Source organism: Lutra lutra, chromosome 7 (assembly GCF_902655055.1).
Source record: "Lutra lutra chromosome 7, mLutLut1.2, whole genome shotgun sequence".
Taxonomy (NCBI): domain Eukaryota; kingdom Metazoa; phylum Chordata; class Mammalia; order Carnivora; family Mustelidae; genus Lutra; species Lutra lutra.
The window spans coordinates 112,564,004-112,581,023 of record NC_062284.1 but is presented as its reverse complement, the minus strand read 5'-3'; the positions used below and the strand labels follow the sequence as shown (position 1 = coordinate 112,581,023).

Genomic DNA, 17,020 nt, shown 5'->3' with positions numbered 1-17,020 from the left:
CCTTCTGGTCTCCCACTGGTGCTTCCCAATGGCCAAGACCAACTGTGGGCTAGAGGACAAGGAAGCCTGGGTGATGCCACATGCAGAGGTAGCTTTTGGGCAAACAGCAAAGTAGAGACAGGCAGACAGTGGATGGAAGCAGTGGATGGGGGCAACAGGTGGGGAACAATAGAAGATAGCCAACATAGTGATGATTCTACCTACCAACAACAGCAAGACTTGTTAGTGGGATGAGTGAAAGACACTTTAGTTCATTACTTCAGCCCTCTCCCCCCACCCCTTTCCAAACTAGTGTCAAAGCATTTCTTGATGAGTTTTGGGAGTCCAGTGAGTGATTGTGTCACTCTCTGAAAATTTCTGTTCTCTCCACTCTCTCTGTCCCTTTGCCTTGTGTTCTGTTAGGTGGAGCCATTGAAGTCATGTTGGGAGTTGTGTCTTTTTCTTCCTCCTGCATTCTTCTCCTTTACTGCTAAAGACGAAGAACAATTTTCATCGATAGACCCCCCCCAGACTCTCCATGGTAGAGGTCTACCCAAATGGCAACAACAGATGTGGCAGGCTTGCTTCCAGCCTTCACCTGATACAAGAGATTCTCTTACCATCAAGCTGATGAAGATTAATTATTGGCACCCCCGTCCCACTCACATAGACCCTTGTAAGGGCCCAGAAATTTCACATCCATAATGTTGTATTATTTTCCTTAAAGAAGGCCCTCACAGTTGTACAAATTTCAGGGCCAGAAAACCTGGGCCTGTCCATTCCTCTCTATATTTGTCCCTGAAGGTAACCTTTTCTCCCCATGACTGGGCTGGCAATGTTTGCAGAAGCCAAAGCAGCACTAATTAATACACGATAGCTCTATCGGCAGAGACTCCGGCATATGGTCCAGTCAATGGCCCAAACAAAGGAGCATTTGCAGGTGTCATCACATTCTAATAAAGCTGTGGTAGTGAAACACGGTCGTTGACACGAATGACAAAGGCAGGCTGCTGAGGACTGGCCAGTCACAGATGAAGCTCTGAGGCTCTGCATATTAATAAACCTTATGCATAACACCACGGGGGCAGCCCCCCTCATTGGCTGGCTTGCCCTCTTGCACACCTCCTTTCTGGGGAGGCGTAGTGAGGAGAGCAGGCCTGCTGTGCTAACCTTCCGGAACAGTACCTGATCCAGGCTACAGGGAAGTAAGCAGGGCCTCAGCACCTGGGTGTGTGTGTGTGGATGCCGGCCCTGGGACATGGGGCCCTAGGTTAGGTCATAGAAATGGAGCGGTGGCTAACGCTGCCCAGCCCAGGGCTCAGTCCTGGCCAGTCAGGCCATAAAGTGCCTAGAATCCCTTGTGCCGCTGGCTTCAAGAAGGACTAGGTTTAAGAGGCAGATGCCTTAATAATGCTGACCCTTCCCTCCTCAGGAAAACCAGCCAAAGACGCACTCCAGGTTGAAAAGCTACTAGGCAGCAGCACTGGTGATGAAAAAAAAAAAAAAAGAACATTTTCTTTATATTGATCTATCATTTTAGTACCTACCAGAGCCTTATTTAGGGACAGAAGGGGAAGACAAGAGCAGAAGAAGGAGAAAAGAAGGATGCAAGAATGTGACACTCACAAGAGGGATTAAGAACAAAGGCTCTGGAGGGTTTGATCCCAGCCACATTACCAGCTCTAGCACCTTGCTTGAGAACCTTAACCTCTCTGGGCCTTAGTTTTCCAATTTTGTAGAATAGTAAAAATAGTGCCTCCCCCCTACTCCCTGCCAGGATTAAATGAGTTAACACACATAAAACCCTGTGAGGGTTCCTAGCCCAGAGGACGGAGCTCAGTAAGTATTAATATAATGTCTTCTGTCTTCACATAACATCCCAGGCTTGGAGCACCAGCTTAGTTGGAGAAATCGTGGGCTTTGGGTAGAGAGGACTAGGGCTCTGAGCTTCCCAGCCACAGGGTGCTGCCCTCCTCACTTACCCCTCAGCATCTTCCATCTGTGAAGTCAGAATCCCAGTAACCTCTGTCTCACCAAGTTCATTCTAAGCAGCAGATGAATCAGGAATTATGCCTGAGCTTTCCTTCTCTGTGAAGAACAGTGGAACGTTGGTATTATTTGGAAGTCATACAATTATTCAGACACTTGGACTTTGCCTGCCTCCCCGGCTCACACATGAACCTCCTCCAGGACCCTTCCTCTATCCTGCGATTAGAGCTGTGGTGGTGGATGGTCAGGTTCTCCGAGAACAACCAGTCCTAGCTCCGCCAGCTCCTGGGACCCTGAAGGGCTCCATCGTGGAGTGAACTCATTGCAGAACCGCCACTCCTCCCCCGGGATGGGGTGCGGTGGGCCGGCCTGGAGGTCCTGCATCATGAGGGGCTCAAAGTGGCACGCGGAGTCCACCAGCTGTCTCGCCGGCTGGGCCTGGAGGGGTTCAGGGAGCAGGTCTGGGGCTGGGCCTCAAGGACGAGGAAGGCCCACCCTGGCACGTGCTCTGCCTGCCCCTTTCCAGCTGGCAGCTCTGCTTAATGAACTGCGCTCAGAGCCACGAGGAAAGGGGCTTTTTGATGGGCAGAGTTATTAGTGCTCCATTTTAATTATGCCTCCTGGTGTTTTCTCCGCTGCGTTCCTCTCACTTGCCCTGACAGTGCAGCTAGCGTCACCCGGATACTGCCCGTGACAAGCACACTGCACTCCTGTAGGTGGGGACAAGTGCAGGCCGACTGGAAACCAAAGGTCATGAGCCTTCTCTTCCTTGGGTCAACTGAGTGGGCCCTTCTGGCCTTGACTTGTGGGGCCCAGGAAGTGCCTCATGTCAGACTGGCTGACCTTTGGGCAGGAGCTGATTTCTAACCTCTGGTGCAGACAGCCTAATCGGGGAAAGGGAAAGAACAACTTGTCAGGGGCTCCTTCAGGTCCTGTCAACAAGGTGGTAAGAGTGGGGAGAGAAGAGATGCACCCAACCCTTCCCAGTAGCTCTGGACACATGGGGCCTGGGCCTAGAGAGGAAGTGTGAGGTGAGAGGAAGGGAGGGGACGGTCTTCTCCTGTAGAAACCGCTCCTGCCTGTCTCCGGTCCAGCAGGGGGAGAACTGCTCTCAGAGAATGAGGAGGGATCTCTCAAAAGTAAGAGATTATCGAGGGAGGTTCTGTAGGTGGCTAACTCTCTTGACATTGGTCTGGAAAATGTTTTCCTGTATTCTCAAAAGACACTTTGACAGTGTATACCATTTTTGATTCTCAGCCTTTTGGGTCTGGGATCCCTCTACTTCCGGCTTCCGTGTTGCTATGGAGGAGGCTCATGGCTGTCAGTTGCTTTTCCTATGATCTAAGTTTCCTTTCTGCCTGCTTTTAAGATCTGTTCTTTGACTTTGGTATGAAAGCTGTTTTACTACAGTGTGTCAGAGTGTGGATTTTTTTTTTTTTTTTTTTTTTTTTTTAGCCTGCTTGGGTTTTACTGTGTTTCTATCTCTGGAAAGTCCTCAGCCTTCACTCTTCCAATATTGGCTCTTCCCATTTTATAGGCACTCTGCTTGGATCTGTGGTTGACCTTCTCTCTCCTCCATGCTTCCATCTCTCAGGCTGTTATCTGTGGGAATCACAGGAGACTGGGGCTGAAGTATGCTTCCCCAGAAAGAATTTACATTTGCTTCTGCCATCTGCCAGGGATACTTTCAACATTGGGCTGCTCTGAACTTCCCAATAACTAATCTCAGTACTTTTTAGTCTATAAAGATAATGTGAATTCCAGCTCCAAACCTGTTTGGAAATGGGGAAAATGGGATATTTATTTGGGAGAGATTGTTCTTCTTCCTGGGGCCAAGGCAACTTCAGACGAGTTTCCTTGTTTATGTCCTTGGGAAGAGCAATACCCGACTCCACCCCACACCTCCCCTTTTATTCTTCTGCTGAGGGTGTAGTGTGTGGGGAATCCCTGTCATTCCAACTCCCTGCAACCCCAGCATGGTTACAAAACCCAAGATACTGGAATGGATGACGGGGGCACTTAAGGGCAGTTGCTACCTCCTTGGCCACTTTGTTTTTACATCCTGGGTCTTTATCCACTACCCCAAGGGTTCTGAATTTTTTAAAATTGTTATTCAATATTTTAAATTGTTGTTGCTTGCTTGCTTATTATTTTGGAATGGAAAGGTTGTCAGGATTTCTAGTCCATTATATTTCCAGAAATGGAAGTTTTTGCCACCACATACATCCGTCTGTGAAGAACTTGCCGGCTTCTCACTCTCTTGATCTTCCTTTTATAGGCTCTTCATTGATGGTGGGGACCCACCCTCACCACAACAGGAGGCACAAACGGCAATCTGCTATCACGTGGAAAGAAAGTATGGTGTTAAAAGGTCTGTATGTTTGGGACGCCTGAGTGGCTCAGTTGGTTAAGCGGCTGCCTTCGGTTCAGGTCATGATCCCAGCATCCTGGGATGGAATCCCATATCGGGCTCCTTGCTCAGCAGGGAGTCTGCTTCTCCCTCTGCCTCTGCCTGCCACTCTTAGTCTGCCTGTGCTCACTCTCTCTGACAAATAAAATCTTTAAAAAAAAAAAAGGTCTGTATGTTTATCTCATATATTACTTAGTTTCTATTTTTTGTATATATTTTATCACGTGCATATTATATTAGTATAGTAATGCATGCTTGCAATCTATTAATAAACAAATATACATCTTTTACCTGATGGGGTTGGATAGTCATGAGAGTTGAGACACTCTACTATCTTTTGAAGCCACTGGGAGCCATTCTCTATGTACTTAATGATTTTCATGGCTGGGAGAGAAAACATTCATTCAGAACTTTGCACACACCGAGCTCTACTTCTTTTGTCCAAAACCAGAAGGTCTGGCATGGGTTATGACAACACACCTTGTGTCAGTTGGGGGAGGGAATGTGCCTGCTAGGCCCAAGGCTGGGACACTGTGGTTGACCCTTGGATAGCCCGATTCTCTGAAACTCATTTCTGCTCCTCTGCTATACCCTGTAGTTTCTCATCTTAACAGTTCTATTACATATGTTCTTCCACACCTTTTGACTCAAAATCGAATTGACATGACATATACATATATCTCAGCACCCCCAAAGGCAGTTGACAGCTCCCGGTCCCACTCAGAGCTCTCATGGGTTCTCCTCCTCGTACCTTACCTGGGGCTCTATGCTCTGAGCTTCCACTGCTCCTCCAGCTCTCCTTGATGCATTTCCTCAGCCTGTCCTTCTTTACTCTCTGTCTGGGGTGTGTTTTCAGGGTTCTGAAAACACAGTTCACCCTGGCAGGGGACACAAGCCATCAGAGTTCCAGGAAACCACCTAGCCAAGTGACCACTGCCAAGGGTGTCTACCAACAGGAATTAGAGAGTCAAAACTTTCTTCTCCATTTTGAAACTCCAGTCTTTTTTTTAAGATTTTATTTATTTATTTGACAGAGACACAGTGAGAGAGGGAACACAAGCAGAGAGAGTGGGAGAGAGAGAAGCAGGCTTCCCACTGAGCAGGGAGCCCAAAGCCGGACTCTAACCCAGGACCCTGGGATCGTGACCTGAGCCAAAGGCAAACACTTAACTGACTGAGCCACCCCGGCACCCCATTGAGTTCTAGTCTTGAAGTACTTTCCTGATGGTGATTCCAGGACCGTTGATTCACAATATGACCCCAAATGGATCATATTGCCAGAAAATGCTCAGTCTGGAGCTATTTACAGCTTACAGTCTTAGAAGATAGTAAACAGAAGGCTTAGACAACAAATATTATAAAATGTGTGTGTGTGTGTGTGTGTGTGTGTGTATAAATTGATCTAATGCACAGATTTCATGAAGTCCTAAGAAACGTTTTTATTTTTTATTTTTTAAAAATACTGTTTTCTTTTTTTTTTAAAGATTTTATTTATTTGACAGAGATCACAAGTAGGGAGAGAGGCAGGCAGAGAGAGAGGAAGGGAAGCAGGCTCCCCACTGAGCAGAGAGCCCAATTCGGGGCTTGATCCCAGGACCCTGGGATTATGACCTGAGCCGAAGGCAGAGGCTTTAACCCACTTCACCACCCAGGTGCCCCTAAGAAACGTTTTTAGATGCAGAACTGTGATAGTCTGGTTTATCAGTATGGAGAACCCATGACACAATGAACAAGAAATTTTGTGCTTCCAGGCTTCTGCACACTGTTTCCATCAACCCACAGACATATGAGTTGTGGGCAGGTCATAGTTGGGTCATCCCCTAAGTCAGTCAGAGCTGACTCTGGTATCCTCTTGTCCTCAGGATCCTTGAGAAGCCTGGGTCCACCAGTGTGGATGAGAACAGGCACAGAGGGCACTGGGCCCACGGTGTTACCACCTCCTGTGTGCTCAAGGGAAACAAGCTGAGCCCCCAAAGAGGCCTGTGTTTGCTGAGCCGACAGCCCTCCCCTGTTTATATTTTCTCCTTAAGGAGGATATTTTTAAAAGCCTATTTCACAGAATCAATTTTAGTGGGCCCTTTAGAATGGGAGGTGAGCTAAAGGTAGTTCAGTTTGTTTTAACAATAACTTTGGCTTATTGAAGCGAGCATTAGTGTCTCATGTCCCCATATGGCAACCATTAGAGACAGGGAAAGCTTGAGGGGCATAGTGCTCCGAGATAGCTAGTAAAAGAATTGAAGACATTTTTATAGGACCTGAAGATATCACCAATAGAATAAGGATGAAACCCATTTGTAGATGATAGGTGAGAGGAATTAAAAGGTCTTCCCACTCCGGTATACAAGGTAGAGATGCTTTCAGGTGAAAGGTCTGTGGCTCATATATGTGTTAATTTAATCATTTATTTCCTCACGCAAATCAGTCAATCAACATGGATTGAGTGCCTACCATGTTCCCAGACGAGGTGGGTTCTGGGAATACGGGGATGAACAAGACACAGTCCCTGCTTCAAGGACTTGCGTACGGATGGTAGACCAGGAAGGAGGCCACTGAGGGCAAGAAGAGGGGGTAAGTGCTTAAGTGCTAGAAAAGGCAGGGGGTGAAGCGCCCATGCATGTGGGGAATACAGGGGTGCTTCTACCTGACCTGGGCTGTTCCAAGCAGGCAGAGCTAGAGGTACAAAAGCTGCAAGAGGGAGAAAGCAGGTTGTCCTTGAGCAGCTGCGAGTAGTTGTCGGTGGTTTCCACTGGTTTGAGGAAGGGAATGCCAAGAGGTTAACCAGGATCCCCATCACAACGAACCGTGGTTCCTGGCAATGGTAAATCATTAAAAGCTTCTAAGTAGGGGAATGAGGGGACCAAATATTCATTTTGGAAAGATGGTGTTAGTAGCAGTATGGGAATGGCTTAGGGTCGGGAAAGGTGAAGACAAGAGGCAAGTTAGGAGCCTGGAAAAGTAATCAAGTCAAAGGATTAAAAATGGCCTGAACTAAGGTAGCTGACATGGGATAGAGAGCAGCGAACAGACTTAACAGGACTTGAGAATGAGGTGAATGTGGGAAAAGGAAGCAGGAGAGAAGCTGCAGCTAATGCTTCTGTTACTGGGTGGGTGGGATAGTACTGGTTGCTGACATGGTGGACACGGGGGAGAGAGGAAGTCTAAGGGGGACAAGAGTGCATTACATTTTAGAGATCTCACATTTATCTCTGGCATATCCAACAGACCCTTAGACATATGTATCTGGAGCTCAGTACAGGGAATTGGCAGGACTTAAAAATTTGGGAGTCACCAGCCTATTGTTAGTATCAGAGACAATGAGAATGGGATGAGATTATTCTAAGAAGAGGGTAAAGAGGAGAGGTCTGAGGAGAGAGGGAACCAAGCAGGCTGGAATAAGGATGGAATAAGGATGAGAAGCCCACGAGGCAGCTGGAGGGGCAGCGGAGAAGACAACCTAGGAAAGCATGATGCCAGAGGGAGTATGTGGGGGAGGGGCAGGGAGGAGAAGAGAAAAGAGGGGAAGGAGGGGTCCGAAGGAATAGGAAGGGGTGGGAAAAGAAGGATAGACAGCAGGGGGAAGAGGAGAAGGGGGAGGGAGAGAAGGGCAAAGGGGAGGAGGAGGGCAGGAGTCCATGATTCAACAACTAGAGCATCGCTAAAGGCCTGGGTAGGAGCCGTTTCCGTGATATGACAGGAGAGCAACAGCAGAGTGAATGGGAAGTGGGACTGGGACCTGGAAGCAGGGCTAAGCTTCTTCTTCAAGACTGTACCTGTGGAGGAGATGAGCTGGTGAGTGGAAGAGGGTGATAAGACACAAGGGCCAAATGACAGGAGAGACCTGAGATGATTCCCATGCTGATGAGAGAGAGCCAATAAGGAAGAGGTTTGTGAAATAGGAGTCGGGGATGATGATTAGAGAGGGGCCCCTGATGAGGGGGCTTGCGTGGGTCCAGAGTGTCGTGGCAAGGCATGGGGAGCAGGCTTTGGGCAAGAGGGTAGACCCAGAGCCAGTGAACCAACAGCCGTGGAAACCCAGGGGTCTTCTCCAGTCGGTGTCTGTGTTTCCACTTCTGGAATCAAGTTGGGGTGAGCTAAGCGGCTCCACTCACTGATCTTGGCCGGACTCACTTGTCTGATTCTCAGCATTATCAGCCCATTGGGATGAGTCTGTGGTAACTGGAGCGACTGGCGTGCCTGGGCTCTGCTCCACCTGACCCTCAGCTCCATCCTGGGACCCTGGGCTGGAACAGCTTGTCTTTCCCCGGGTGATCGCAGGGGTGCAAGGGAGCAAGCGCCATGCCCGTGCGCATGCGCAGACTGTCTCACGTCTGCTAACATCCCTCCCGCCGGAGCACATCATGTGGCTGAGCCCCGTCTCGAGCCCCACACGCACCCCCACCTCCACCCCCACACCACACCACACACATTGCAGAGTTAAATGGTAGAGAGCACAGGTTCATGGCTGGATGAAGAATTTCTTAACACAAAGAGAAATACTGTTTTGACATTTTGTCAAACAGAACTAAAAGAAGCTCGCAAGTATCCAAGGGAAAAAAGACAAATTAAAGGCTTAGCCATTCCCTCTTCCGTTCAGGCCAAGGTGCTGCTGTATTATTTATGTCTGCAAAGGTTAACACTCAGCTTTGGTTAATGAGTAAAGCCGTCTGGAGGAGAATCCTTCGTGAGAGGGTCAGCACTACCATATAAAACTTAAGGACGGCAAAGTCGGCTTTACTGCTATTGCAGATAGGGGAACAGCCCTCTGCCGCCTCAACGGAGTAGGTAGAATCGGCTTTGGGTAAAATAAAAAATATTCTCTCCAAATCTTGTTTACAAGAAAGGACTATTGAACTGTGAGAGAGGGTAAGAGTGTATGTGGGGAGACAGGAGTGTTTGCTGTGGGTTACATCCATATTATAACTGCATGACCAAGAAATAATCTCCTAGATCCTCAAAGTCAGATCCCCCGGGGCCAAACCGAAGGGGTAGCTCAGGGGGCAGGAAGGTAAGTCTGGGATGAGGCAGCTGTCCCCATCTGCTTCAGCCAACCCAACAGACCATCACCTGCCCTTCTTCCTCCTTTCAATGTCCAGGCAAATCCATTCTACAAATACCTCCCTCTGCTTTCGAAGCGGGACTGAAGTGCGCTGCTGTGGGTTTTACAAACAATTAGTCAAGGCGTACACAGTTGACCCCGTGGATCTTGCACTGATATAAATCAGGGGTCTACACGTGGCATGCCCTCTCCTTTCACTCAGCTTTAAAAGTTTCCTGCGGAGAAATAACTGGTAAAAGATTTGCACAAACAGTGCGGAAGTGGCCCAGGTGACCATTAGCCCTGCACATGAAGGGGCTCTGGGCCCGCCACCATGCAAGGCACAACAGTGGTGATCTGATCACTTTTTTTTTTTTTTTAAGATTTTATTTATTTATTTGACAGAGATCGCAAGTAGACAGAGAGGCAGGCAGAGAGAGAGAGGGGGAAGCAGGCTCCCCACTGAGCAGAGAGCCTGATGCGGGACTCGATCCCAGGACCCTGAGATCATGAACTGAGCCGAAGGCAGCGGCTTAACCCACTGAGCCACCCAGGCGCCCAATCTGATCACTTCTGATGAGAAAGCAGTCAAATGAGAAACATGGAATCGATGAGTTTTTAAAATACATATGTACATCCACTATCGTGAATTATCGTTAATTTGCCCTAGGTGTGTGTTGTACCTGGCCGTACGCCCCACGTGAGTAGGAAGGCACCGGGAGTAGTAGTAGAATGCCCGAGAGTTAAGCATTCAGCATGCAGACACAGACTTCTACAATAGCCTTGGAAAGTATTTTAGGTTGGGTGACACCCAATCCAGTATTTTTTTTAAAACGTCCATGTGCAACAGTAAAGGAGCAGCTTTAAGGATTTCTTAGAAGCAAAATATCACACATCTTCTTTCTGTCTTCTTCCGTCTGTGGTAAAAATGACTGAAACAGATGTGGAAGAGAATACGGCCACAAACTAGAATGGATTCCTTCCCCAGCAAATGTTAACAGACGCTTAAGAAACATGGTTGAAGGTTCGAAGAAATGTGTACGGAACAAATTATACTGAGTAGGAGGTTTGTTATTCTTGGGGTGAAAGTACACATGTCTGAGTTAAGGTATTACTAGGTTCTTTTTCAATAATAACCGTGTAAGAACTATCGTGTGTTGTGCATGAGAGAGAGAGAGTCACTAACGGAGAGAGATGCTGAGGAAGATGTAATTGTCCACAGAAAATGACTTCTTGAAAACTTAGTGTTACCACCAAAAGAGTGGCAGAAAAAAGAATTTTGATTTGGAGGAAGAAAAGATTCACCAGTCAGGCTAAGGATTTGTCCCATGTGTGAAATTTTTTAATTGATTTTTCCTAAACAAGGTATTGTAACCAAGAAGTAGAAGCCACAATTTCATAGGGCAGGACTCTCAAACCTGAGTATGTGTGTGGGTCACCTGATGTCTTGTTAAAATGCGGATTTTGATTCAATCATTCTGGCTTGTCTTGAGATTCCCTTCCTTCCTTCCTTCCTTCCTTCCTTCCTTCCTTCCTTCCTTTCCTTCCTTCCTCCCTCCCTCCCTCCCTCTTTCTTTTTTTCTTTCTTTCAGATTTTATTTCTTTATTTGATTCAGAGAGAAAGAGAGCACAAGCAGGGGAGCAGCAGGCAGAGGAAAAGGGAGAAGCAGACTCTCCACTGAGCAGGGAGCTGGATGTGGGGCTCAATCCCAGGACCCTGGGATCATGACCTGAGCCGAAGGCAGACGTTTGACTGACAGATCCACCTAGGCACCCAAGATTCCCCATTTCTAACATGCTCTCAGCTGATGCTGATGCTATTGGTTAACGAACCACGCTTTGACTGGTGGTACCATAAAGAAATAGAGAATGTTAGGGTTGGGATTAATTTTACAAAAATAAAATCCTCTACAATATAGTAAAATCTTTATTTTGTAATGACAGGTGGAGTGATCGTGCAATCCATTTGCACCATGGAGAAGTTTGCTGGTTATCTTCCAGCAACGTCCTTAAGAGTGGTCATTCAGGAGGATGTGCTGGGATTGACAATTTCATCCAAATATTTCCCCTTTTAAATAAATGACAAGTAACTACTAGATTTCAGCCTAGCAGGTAGAATAAATACATACATAATATACACATACACCTAATCTGCTCTTCAGGGTAAAAATGGCAATTTAACAATGACTGAGAAAGTAACTGCTTTTTAGGGGAGACTGGTGGCTCAGTTGGTTAAATGTCTACCTTCGGCTCGAGTCATGATCTCAGGGTCCTGGGATCAAGCCCAGAGTCCACTCCCTGCTCAGAGGGGAGTCTGCTTCTCCCTCTCCCTCTGCCAACAACCCCCCCACCACCCCACTTGTGCTGGCTCTTTGTCTCAAATAAGTTTTTTAAAAATCCTAAAAAAAAAAAAAAAATAGAAACTGCCCTTCAGAAGCAGCTGGTTCTGTGGAGAAAGCATAGTTTTCATCATTATATGATGTTGAACACGACATAGGCACCACCTATGAAATCTTTCATCTCTTCACACTAAGAAACCGGATTTTCTAGCTTTAAAAAAAATCAATCACACAGTCAATCATCAACATATTTTATAAAAATATGAAAACATAGCTATATTCCATCAGTGCCCTTTCTGATTCTTTGTAAGAAAATCAGGTTGAGATCAGAGAACATAGAAAGGTGAATTTCCTTTCCACAAAATTTCCACCAAAACATTTGCATAATTGGTGAGCTCTACTGAGTAATGAGTACCACGATTTGATAAGAGAGGCTGATGGTGCAAGCCTTCCATTTGAAGCTACAAAGTATCTTTTTTCACTCAGACAGCAATTAAAACCAAGTGAGAAAACCAACCAAACTCAGAACTAGACCATTGAATGATTTTATCACAAAGTCCTAAACCAAGATTTTAAAACATAAAGCAACATATTCAACTGTGTTGTTCTCATAAAAAATATTAACGATACGTAAAAGACTTTAGTGAGAATAAAAATTTACCAGTAATAAGATCATTACTTAAAAGCATTACTTTTTTAAAGTTTTTTAAAGTTTATATTTTGTATATATTTTTATGTACAGAAAACATTGGTACAATAGTACATTTGAATAACTTATTATAACATAATATACATTTTGAGGATTGTTTACTTTTTAACTAATGGGGCATGCAATACGAAAATATCAGAAGACGCTAATATAAATTAACACGATGAACCCTGGTCATTTTCCTTCATTCATTCAATGAACATTTGTTGCACACAAATATTGTCTTAATGACTGTTGATTGCATATATATTCTAAAACACATTTAGCCTCAGGGTGATCAGATTTTGTTAGCAATATGCAAAAGTCTGAGTGGGCCACGGCCGCAGAAAGAAGAAAAAAGTCACCCTTAAGGTTGGGTTAGGCAGCTGTGCTGCGGAATGCCCGGGTCTGGGTCATTCCTGTACAGAGCTCAGGAAGCATTTACTGTTCCCCTAGCATGCCTGGTGAAGGTGAGCTGAGAGGACGTGGTCCCAGAGATGTTAAGGTGACTCACAGCAGAGCCCAGCTGCTGACTCATGAGATCCGTCCGCCCTTTGGGACCGCGGCTCTTCTGAGGAGCTTAAATGCCCAATCAGGAGCTTTGTCTAAATGTTGCTTCATTTTTCTGTTTAAGAGCGCTATCTCTTTCTATAGAAAAAGAGTTTCAGAGAACTCTTATCACAAAAACACTTCGTATAAACTGCCTCTTGTGGAACCATTGCAATGGCTTCGCTAAGATAAGTCCTATTGTACATAATCACTAGTTTAAAGAACTCCCAATGAGAAAACTGAATAGAGGGAGATATTTGACTCTTATTTAAGGACAAGTAGAAATTACTTTCTTTGTATTAGGAAGAACCTGGGGCAGAATCATGTGTTCAAGATAAAGGAACAGGTGTATTTCTCTCGCTTCCTAATTCTGATACAGGGAAGAGAAATAAAAGAGCTAGGGTTGAGAAAAAGGGAGTTGAAACACATGGGGAACGAAGCCATCAGTAGGCTTTAAATGAGGTTAGGGCTAGTCGCTGAGAGAAGCCATAAAACTTTGCAATATAAATCTAGCCTGAAGGTCCAGCTCCACATGTTGGCCCTGAGGCACAGTGACTGTAAGGTAGAATTTGTAATAAAGTAAAAGGAACATAATAATCAGAACGCGGCTATGGGAGAAGAGTTCTATTTAATGATAATTGGTAACTAATGAAATAGAGAAAAAAAGGTGCTTCTCTAAGAAAAATGTTTGTTCTCTAAGGATAAATAGCTTTATTGTCTATTGTTTTAAGTCAGCAATTTTTAAAAGTTTATTAAGGGGTTCCTGTGTGGCCCAGTCGGTTAAGCATCCGATTGATTTTAGCTCAGGTGGTCATTTCAGGGTTATGGGCTTGAGCCCCGTTGGGCACTGTGCTGGGTAGGGAGTTTGCTTGGGATTCTCTCTCTCCCTCTCCCTGCCCCTCCCCCATGCTCTCTCATGCTTTCTCTCTCTCTCAAATAATAAAAAAGTCAATCTTTAAAATGAAATTTAAAAGTCTACTAGATAATTAATAAATAAAAGGTAGAAAATAAATTACTATTAATCTGACCTGGGCAAACATCATTTGAATCTGAAGAAAAACATTGGCCAGTAAATTGCCCCAGATGCTTAAGACATCTACTGCCACTTGGTGGCAATGTATGCTAATTACAGGAAAAGAACCCACTTTTTTTTTTTTTTATCTCAACTTTGAGAATGGAGATTCTTCTTTTCCCCTCTTTTGTCCTATCTTCTAAGCTGATACAGATTTTTACCACATGGTTAATTTCTTCAACAAACATTAAGCACCTACACGCCAACAGGCACTGTTCTAGGCACTGGGGATACAAAAGTGAACCGGAGAATCAATGGCTATGCTCTCATGGTGTTTAAATTTTAGTGAGAAGATCAGGAATGAATGGCTGGTTTCTGATAATGCTAAGGGCCACATGAGGATAATACAGAGTAATGTGGTAGGACGGAACTGGGAGACGTACCCAGGGAAGGACTCCTTGAGGAGCTGACATTTAGACTTAAAAGAGAATTCAGTCTCACAAAGATCTGAGACAAGAGCATCCCAGGCAGAGGAAACAGCTCATATGAAAGCCCTAAAGGGAGAACTGTTCGTAGCGAGTCAAGGAGAGGTGGGTTGTAGGTCAATTTAGAAAGAGAGGCAGGGCCCACGTTATGCAGGGCCATAAACAAGAGGAAATTTGAACTTCATGCTAAGTACAGTGGGGAGCTATGGGAATTTGGAAAACAAGGGCATGGTATTTTGCAGCCCTTCTCTGTAAGAGCTGGAGTGTATTTTCCCATCTCTGAAATCTGGGCTGGTCTTGTAATTTGCTTTGACCTCAGAATGTGTCAGAAATGTGTTAATTCCAAAGGCTCAGCCCCAATAGGTCTTGTAGCTTCCAGCTTCCCCTTGTTGGAATGCTTTTGCCGCCATTTAAGAAATCCCAGGCTGGGGTACTAAGTGGCAAGTGACCATACAGAGACAAGGCCAGGCCAATAACTAGCACTGAATCTCAAGACGTGTGAATAAGGGGAATTTACCCTCACGAGTCCTCACAGAGTTGCCAAATGACCGCAGTGACATGTGTAAGCCCAGACAATTCCCACAAAAGAACTGCCCACCCAACCCAACCTGAGTTACTGATCCGCAGAACTATGACAAATAAGAAATAGTTGTTTTGAGCCACTATGTTTGGGGATGATTTGTTATACAACAATAGATAACCGAAACAGAACCTCTGGAGAAAACTCTGTAAGGAAGCCTAGGGCATCCATGGAAATAGGGCAGTACCAAGCTCCTGAACAGAGCTGGGTCTCAGTAAGAACAACTTCCGGCAAGAGGAAAGGGCTTGGGAAAAGCCCATGAAGGTCTCTGTCTGGCTGCTTTGCAAGCTAACACTACCTGGGGTGAATTGGACTGAAACCTGACTGTGCCCTGGAGGCTTTGGGGCTCAAGGACACTGAGGGAGGTTAAGTTGGGATTCTAGGGTCCAGAATGGAGTGGATTTTTTAAAGCTATCCACTTAGAAAATGTATACCAATTATACTTAAGATAGCCTCATTCAGAACTGAGTGGAGAGTGGCGGATTCTGGACTCCCCACTTAAGCTTTTGAGGTCTGAGAATTAAGCAAGTTTATTGTCCTTTGATGCCTTGAATTCCCTTATCTCTTAATTACTAGTGACAAGCTGCATACCGCTTGTGATAGAACATTGGTCTTTCCCTAGTTGATATTCCAAGTCTATGAATTCTAGGTATTAATGAGCTAACCCAACAGCACTAGATATTCGAGAAGAACCCACAAGCCAGGGTATCTGGTAGAGCCCAGATTCTTCTTCTTTAGTTGTTTTTGTTGTTTAAGTAGGTTCCATGGCCAGTATAGAGCCGAACTTATACATGGGGCTTGAACTCACGACCCTGAGATCAAGACCCAAGCTGAGATCAAGAGTTGGAAGCTTGGGACGCCTGGGTGGCTCAGTTGGTTAAGCGGCTGCCTTCGGCTCAGGTCATGATCCCAGCGTCCTGGGATCGAGTCCCACATCGGGCTCCTTGCTCAGCAGGAAGCCTACTTCTCCCTCTGCCTCTGCCTACCTCTCTGTCTGCCTGTGCTCATGCTCTCTCTCTAACAAATAAATAAATAAAATCTTAAAAAAAAAAAATTCTTAAAAAAAAAAAAAAAGAGTTGGAAGCTTAACAAATTTGACTACCCAGGCACCCCAAGCCCAGGTTCTACTATGCTCCTTTGAAGACGGCCATGATCTCACTAGGGGACCTGCCTACTGAACATCCCTGAGAACAGAAGGAGGGTCTCAGTAGCAGGCTGACACATACCCATCTTTCCTGATAAGATTTCCCATTCCCTGTCACACAACATGGAGGCTGGATCTGATGGCGGCTGAACTCAGAGAAATTTACTTTTCTGTGAGCCTCGTTCACAGAGGGTCCTTTCTGAAGCCAGACGGGAAACTCCCATATTCCAACTCCCTTGTTTGGCCAGTACCATGCCCTTTACATCCTTCCTAGGATTCTACAAGATTATGGGGCTTGAGTCTTGTTTTGTTTTGTCTCAAGCAACCCAAAGAGTTACACGTGCTAAAAATGGAGTTCTTACATCATGAACAGTTGCAGCCAGCTCCCCACCATTCATCAACCCAACCCAACCCAGAAATACCTCCTTCTTGTCCCTGGACTACATATTCTGTGCCTAGGCTGGAACAGATTCACAGTATGTTCCCTCATGGCAACCAGCTCCCCCACCCATTGCCAGGTGTGTCACTCAGTGACCTCATAGAGGCCTTCTCTTCTCCTCCTAGATGCTCAACATCAGGAGCAACCTTCATACTCAGGCCTAGCCTTGGGACCTCTGGGCTTGACCCCTGTGTCTCTTACTCCCCGCTCTATGGCGTTATCTCTGGCTACGACTCCACACGAGTGGTTTCCAGCCTCCTCCTTGACAGCATGGTTTATATTTAGGCTTGGCTGAAAATGAGCAGATGGATGAGGCGGAACCACCTCTTTCCCAGGGATGGGCCCCGCTTTGTCTTCCTGACATTCTCTCT

General features: G+C 45.8%; 1 long non-coding RNA gene across 2 annotated transcripts; it reads right to left on the bottom strand.

Annotated features, from left to right (window-relative positions):
• Positions 1–3,706: 3,706 nt before the first annotated feature.
• Positions 3,707–16,720, bottom strand: LOC125105106 (uncharacterized). 2 transcript variants are annotated; one of them, XR_007128809.1, is made up of 4 exons: positions 16,633–16,720; positions 5,135–5,256; positions 4,193–4,306; positions 3,707–3,740 (listed from the first exon to the last, which is right to left on the bottom strand). It is a non-coding gene; the product is annotated as an uncharacterized LOC125105106 (long non-coding RNA). The 2 variants fall into 2 exon arrangements; XR_007128808.1 differs by having other exon boundaries at positions 4,193–4,303.
• Positions 16,721–17,020: the final 300 nt, after the last annotated feature.